Below are 8,097 nucleotides of genomic sequence, written 5' to 3'. Positions count from 1 at the left end.
TTTTGGATTTAAGAAGTGAGAAACAAAGACATGACAGATGAAAGGGAATTATACTTGCTAGGTCAGAATAGGGACTTAAAAATAAACACTTGACTAAAGGAGATCTTAATCTAGTAAAAGAGGTAGGGGAAATAGGAAATGGTTGTTCTAGAATGAGGGATCAGCTATTTACATTCTACAATAAAAGTGACTATGACGTTTTGGAAGTACCAAAATACATTTAGTGAGGCTGGCTCAAAGACAATGAAATGTGGAACAGAAAGTGTATGATATTGGCAGACTCACTTTAAAACTTTCAGCTGACATCGCCTCCTTTGCAAAGATGAATAATAATATTCATCTTCTAGCATTGTTGAGTTAGCTGAGTAAGATAATTGATACAGAACTGCTACAGGTGGAAAGCTTAATTTTTATTCTTTATATATTATCTCCTTCTCTAGAATTTTGCTTAGTAAAATATTTTATTTTCACTTTATAAAATTTAATTGTTCATATTGGTAATCAGTGTTTTCAAATCAAATCAGTGTTTCTAAGTACACTATTTTATTAAATTGGCCAGTTTGATTTCACTAAAAGTTTATTTTATAATGTTTACAAATCTCTGACAGTTGCAGATAATATTGTAATAGCTTAGGTAAGCTGAATTAAAACCTTGTGTTATTTTGTTTTGTTCTGTTTTGAGTTTGGTCAGTAAGGGCAGATGGATATTAAGTATTTTATTTCTATTGCACTTACTTTTAAAAATGAATTTATAAATTCATTTTTATTTTTTAATTAATTTGCTCAACAAATATTTACCAAGAGTACAATCACATGTAGCAATTATCTCTATATTATAACTTCAAAAGACAGGAATTACTTTTCCCTTAAAAACAAAGGCAAAGTATAATTAACCACCTCAGCAAGAAAAGCACACTTCTTCACTGCTCTTCAAACAATCCTGAATGGATTCTTTATTCCCCCATAAAATAGATGGCCAGTTGATCTCATATCACCTCCTCTCCTTTCCCACACTGTGTATTTAGTGCTGAGCACACAGCCCAGTGAGCTATCAGCTATTATTATAGTGCTGTTTTCTTCTTTAATGTTATTTTTGACCTCTATATTTGTGATCCGATTCGGGGTGCTTTAATTAAGGTCAATTTATCATATAGACAGTGAATTTATATTAAAAATCTGAGTACTCAATGTAAGGAGATGGTTGAGAAATGCTTTAACAAAAGCTTCACTTTCTAAATGAGATTTCATTCACTAAATTTGAAGCAGGGTTACTAATGGATGAAGTTAGGAGATATTGCCCTATCCACTGTGACTGACACCAAAATTGTCTAACATTTCCTCTTGGCTCTATTCCACTGATACATGTGTGGCCTTTGGATGTCACGGAAGGAAGCTCCAGGTTACTCATTTGTGAAATGGCAGCACAAAGACCCATAGACCTCACAGAAATTCAAAATTAATAATCATCAAATTTTGTAAAATGTTAATGAATACAAGTTAGCCCTGAGATTAGTGTTCTATACCTTCCAGCAATATATACTCTATCCTTATCATCTTAAATCATTGTTGAAGATCACTAGTGGAATTTATGAGTCAGGGAACTAGATTCTGAAAGGTTTTTTTTTTTTTGTCTTATTTTCCATTATATAGGAAGAATAAGAATTATTAAATAAAAGTCATTGAGAAGAAAATCAAAGTTTATAAAATTTTGAAACTTAACTAACATAATAAGCAACTCAAAAAATATTGATTGCACACTAAAGTTCTCTGCTAGGTCAGAAAAAAATATTTTTTATACTAAATAAGTTACCTATGATTGTCAAATTATTTTTAGTATTACAAATAGCCAAGGCAAACAGTCCTATGTGCTAAAGCCATATGAAATAAATATGGTGATACCTGTTTTCGTTTATATCTTTGTTGACAATGTTTATGAAGCTTTTTAAAAAGTAACATGTTTTAATATGATCCTTTTCAATGGTGAGGGAATATCCTCAAGAGTAAAAGGGAATACATTGTTTCATGTATCTTTAAAATACTGAAAAGTGTGAAATATAATACAAAAGGAAGATTCATGCAGCCAGAAAGTTGTTGAAAGAAATAATCAGAATGAAGGAGTAGGAAAAAAGAAAGGGAGGTAAATTCATTTTACTGTCAGTATATGCCAAGCACTGGCATGTATTACCTCATTTAATACATACCACTATTGAATATAATTTAACAATAAATTGATCTAATAGGATTAATTATGGAACCCAAGATCACTCAGCTGACAGTTAAAAAGATGATGTCAGCACAACACTAGATAACTCAAAGCCAGTATGTTTAATTTTTAATATACTATAGTGCCTTCTCTAAGTAAGAAGTGGAAATTCTTTATCTTCCTATAATTTCCATGTGGTTAATGACTTTACTACTAGTTTTTAGAATATTTTTCAAAATGCAGTTTCCATAATCTAAAAGAAATTTGATAAAAGTCTTGGAATGTAACTGAGTTTTGTTTTAACTCTCAGGTGAGTAGAAAAACTCTAACAGAGAAGGATTAGCAAAGGAGTCACATGGAAAAATTCTGCATGGGAAAAAAATATGTTAAAATAAGATCAACAATTTATTTGAGGAAATTAGATATATGGTAGAAAATGAAATTCACACACCTAAGATGGCCTAAGGAAAATGAAATGACCACTTATGAAATGGAAGACAAATGGAATGATTAGTCTTGGATATATGGACCCAGCAGAGAGCTTCTGGTGTTACTGTAGTAAACTAATGCATGTAAGCATTTAACTGTCACTCAATTGTAGACAGTGGATAATCACTGGATAGCAATAAGAAGTAAAACATCACTGCCCTATGAACATTAATCATAGCTGTGAAAAACCGATAAACAGAAACTTCAGTTACATAGATTTGGGAGATCAAAAGGGGGAACACTCACACCCTGAGACATAGCAGAGCCCAACAGAAAGAAAAAAGACTTCTTTTTCCTGGCAAGGACTCAGCCAGTGAAAAGCCATCGACTCTTTACTAGAGCCCTCCCAACTTCCTTTCCCTCTCTATAAAAACATTCTCCTTTCCTTGCCCTTCAGTTACTTACACATAGCTCACCATGGTTTCAGACCTTGAACTGCAATTCTCTGCTGATCCTAAGTTAGCTCAACTTTGCTGAAGAAATATCTGACAGTCTATTTGCTTCAGGTCAACATATGATCATACTGACAGCACTTTGAGAGTGTAAAAAAGAGATGCCAAGCATACTCATATCGCTTTCACCACCTATTAGTAAGAGGTACTAACTAAAGTGAAAAAAGTGGATGAAATAAAATCTAGGGATATTCATGCTGTACAAACAATATTTCCATGACTCAACTTCAGAAGCTTCCTGGGAACAAAAACAATATTCCATTGTCAACTCAGTGGGAAGAACTGAGCTAAGAGCCTGCCTCTACTTTTGGAAGAATGCACTTTAACTCTCTTGTGAAATTACTGGAGGGTAATGACTTCTATCATTTAGGTCCAGAGGCATATGTAAGTGGCTTGGGAGTTCTAACTAGTCCTCATGCCACCACTTTTAAACTTCTCCAAATCGTCCACAGAGCTGCTAGGGAAATAGCTACTCACCCTATGAACATCTTTAAAACCTCCTTATTTGTCTTGAAACAGAACATAAGATTCTTACATTAGCATAAAATGACCCCCCAAATTATCATCTGCATTCTGCTTACCTGCTCAATCTTAATTTTCACTTATTCATCTTTCATATCTTAAATTTTGATAGCCACAAAACTATATGCAACATTTTCAACATTCTATGCCATTCTTTCTCTTCTCTGCTCCAACCATTCTAAACTCAATCCAGATACTTAGATATTCTAAGAATCAGTTTGTGATTTCTTATGTTGTTTCTCTTTCTGAAATACTTTCTGCTTCTACCTTCCTTCAAAGTCCATCTAGTTTTCCAATTAAACATTGGTAGATTCTTTCACAGAAAAAAATTCACTGATCATTATCTTTAAATTCAATTTCAATTTAAATCAAATCAATTTAACTTATAGCATACAGTAATCATTCATACACTGCTCTCGCTTTCAAGGATATGTGATGTAAGCCATGGTTCCTACTCCTAAATATAAGAGAGTAATATTTAATTAAATGAAATCTAATTAAATAAACAGTTAAACCCTATATAGTGTATCTTATAATGTGACTGTGTCTAGGTAGCATGATAATATCTAGGGGTGGCACTTAGTACCCTAATAATTTAGGGGAACATCTCTTTGAAATAGCAACATCTAAGATGATATGGAAGAAGAAGTAATAGTCAAATAGATGAAGGAAGAGAAGTCGTTGGGGAAGGGTAGCACAGAGGAATGAACATAGAAAAGACATATGGTGAAAGATGATTCTTGAGGGCAGAATAGCATGACCTGTTAAGCCCCATTAAGGAGTTTTCTATTTAACCAAGAGGATGTTGCGGAACCCAGGGAAAGCTGTTAAGCACAGCAATATATGTGATCAGATGGACATCTTTAAATGGTCATCATGAATAATTGAATAGAATTATTCAGAGAGGCCCATGAATGGAGAGAGACCAGTTTAATGTAATTGAGGGGTAGAAGAGGATGGCCCATACAGTTGGCGCCTTTTATCAGTAGGTTCCACATAGAATTCAACCAACTGCTGGTTGAAAAAAAATTTTTTTTAATTTCAGCAAGTACCAAAAAGCAAAATTTGAATTTGCTGTTCACTGTAACTATTTACAGAGCATTTACATTGTATTTACAAATACTCACATAACATTTATATTGTAAAAGATATTATAAGTAATCTAGAGATGATTTCAAGCATATGGGAGAGTGTGTGTGTATGTTATATGCAAATACTATACCATTTTATTATTTTTTTAATTTATTGAAGTATAGGTGACTTACACTACTATATTAGTTTCAGGTGTACAACATAGTGATTTGATATTTTATAGATTACACACTACAAAGTTATTATAAATTATTGACTACATTTCCTGTGGTGTACATTACATCCCAGTAACTTATTTATTTTACAACTGGTAGTTTGTACTTCTTCATCCCCTTCACCTATTACACTTTGCCCACCACCTCTTTCCCCTCTAATAACCACTAGTTTGTTCTCTGTACCTGTGAGTCTGTTTCTGTTTTGTTACATCTGTTGGTTTGCTTTGTTTTTAGATTCTACATGTAAGTCAAAACATACAGTATTTGTCTTTCTTTGTCTGACTTATTTCACTAAGCATAATTCCCTTCAGGTTCACGCATGTGATCAAAAATGGCAAGATTTCATCCTTTTTATGGGTGAATAATATTCCATTGCCACATCTTCTTTTTCTACCTGTAGACGGCATTTTATATAAGGGTATTGAGCATCTGTGGATTTTGTTATTCACGGGGACTCCTGAAATAACAATCAATCCCCAGTGGATACCAACGGACGATTCTGGGATGAAGATAGAGGACAATAAACAGATTTTGGTGATAAAAACAATAACCCCTAATGATTATATGTGAGAAATGAGAATAAAACTATGCTTGTAGCTTAGACAAATATTGGCACTTGAAAATGAAGCCTTATATGTGATATAGGGACAAGTTCAAGAATATAATATATGCAGTAAGCTTTTAATAAACTACAATGTGATTCTGATATACATTTGAATTCCCCCTTAACAAAAAAGAGGTGAAAAACTTCACTAGAAGTATTGAGAAAAATGTCCACATCCTGATAAGTTTAGATTTTTTTTTTTGCTTATGACAAATATACTTTTTTCTGGATTTCTTGATTATCTACCAAATGTGAAATATAAAATGTAATTAAATTATTTTCATATATTTAATATTGTTTTTCATATTTCACAAGGAGGAGAAGTGCTGTGTTCTGTAAAATATTTTCTAAAAGGCTGCTGGAAAAGTGGTGAACGAATACCTGTGTGGCTATGCATTGCTTTTTCTGTACAAACATATCTGAGGTCTTACAAATACACTAAAAAAAAAAAAAACAAAACCATTGAGATCAGGCAGATTTATATTCTTATGGATTGAAAATTTTCAAATTAAAAAAAAATTTCTAGCATTAAACCTCATGAGGAAAACAAATTGTTTTTAATCATTGCTAAGGAAGAAAAGGCCTTTCTTTAACATACTTAATACATATAAATAAATTTTATGAAGTGAGTGACTTAGTGTACCTTATGACAGCTTATCACCATTAAAGGCTGATTTTTATAGCATTCCATATTTGCCTTGTATTAAAGTTGAGCAGAACTATCAAATAGTAATAATTATAACAATGATTGTAATAAAAATAGGAAGGAGGAGGAGGAAAAAGAGAATAAAGAACCTTATTTTCAGTAAGGCAGGATCATGTTATCCAAAGTTATATTTGTATCACATTTACAGAGAAGAGTATTTTCTTGTGCATTATTAGGGTGGGAGGGAATCATATTTCCAAGGAGTCTGGGAATGTTGGAAAAAGACATTAGCATTCAGAGTACTTATAAACAATGCTAAAATTACTTTTTCCGGTTTTCTTCTTTGATATTTTATGAAACAAATAATCGGGACCTATTAACCCTCATCTAGTCCTTGTATTCTTTTCATTTTTAAAAAACCTCTATTCTTAATCAATGAGACTTACAATGCTGTTTATGTCACAGCTTCTAATAAAGTTGCATTTCATGGCTTTAGCCAGATTTTTAAACTTAATTTTTTTTTTACAAGAGAACAAATCTACACTTTTATTTATTTACTTTTCAATAAGTTTAAATCCTTGAGGGGTACAGCATCACACGGATTCTGTGTCCAATGGCCTTAGCAGGAAGATTGCTTCGGAATTTGGCACAAACCCAACCACTGTTTCTATGAGAACAAGTTACCTTCCCCTGGATTACTATAGTTTTATTCGGTTTTCCACCAGGAGTTACTGTGTTGTTCTTTGCTTTGTACACATAAGCACATCTTTTGCCCACATACAATTCAGTTTCATCTCGAGCATAAACACCTTCAATTTTTAGAACAGCTATGTGTTCCCTCTGGTTCCGGAGACCCCTCTCACAGCCAGCAAAAATGGCTTTGGACCACAGCCTTCCAGAATTATTTATCATTTTGGAATTCCTGTTCCCAGCAGGCCTCCACAGTCTCCAAGATGGCTGAAAGAGCTAAACTTAATTTTTAATGTAGTTGTGGCTGAAGTTCTCACCTTTACTCTGATCCCAATTTTTGTTTTTCTGTAAATCAGCAGAGGGAGTGCTGACACGAAGGGAATTAAGGTGAGAAATTAATCCCCCTTGTGCCTGTCCATAATTCCTTCTCATTCTTCACCCTGTGACAGTCACAGCAGTTAGTAAACAGAGCTGAAAAACAGAGCATAGGGTAAAGGTAGTGCAACCTATTCTAATAGCACAGAGTCCCTGGATTCTGGGTTGAGTGTGTAAGACACTTAGAAAGCAGCAGAGGAATCTCTTGATAACTACCAGCATCCAGATATAAGATATAATAAGAAATAACCATATTTTGATCTATAAAAAGATAACTAAAATGTAACAGTCAGGGAACTATGTTAAGAGATATTCTGTTTTTACCAAGAAATCCTCTCACTTTAAGAAAAATTTTATATAAATTGTATCACACACACAAAAGATTATACTTAATATATATTTATAATATAAAAAGTTATGTTAAAATAAATATATACATTATATATATATAATTTTATTGGTTTGAACTTTGTGCAATTCATCTAAAACTGTGTGCTCTTTTCTGTGCATTTCATGAAATTGGCCCACTATTACATATTTAAGACCTATCCAAATTGATAAATGGTACACTTATTTTCAGTAATGTCTTTTGTTATTTTATAAAGATACACATGATTTATGTGTGCTTTGTACTCTTGATGGACAGTTCCTAGGAAGATATTCAAAATATTTAACAATAAATGTTGCATAAAACTTGTTGAAACAAAATCATAACCACTCGGAACATTGTTAGCTTAAAAAAAAAAAAGGAAAATAAACAAAAGAAATAGCCATACCAGTGCATCTCAGCCAAATTCAAAGTATTTGGG

General features: G+C 32.7%; 1 pseudogene; it reads right to left on the bottom strand.

Annotated features, from left to right (window-relative positions):
• Window positions 1-6,778: 6,778 nt before the first annotated feature.
• Window positions 6,779-7,135, bottom strand: LOC102530576 (large ribosomal subunit protein eL33 pseudogene; annotated as a pseudogene).
• Between the last annotated feature and the right edge of the window lie 962 nt (window positions 7,136-8,097).

Source organism: Vicugna pacos, chromosome 14, assembly GCF_048564905.1.
Source record: "Vicugna pacos chromosome 14, VicPac4, whole genome shotgun sequence".
Lineage (NCBI taxonomy): Eukaryota > Metazoa > Chordata > Mammalia > Artiodactyla > Camelidae > Vicugna > Vicugna pacos.
The sequence above is the reverse complement of the archived record's forward strand: the minus strand, read 5'-3'. Positions and strand labels throughout refer to the sequence as shown.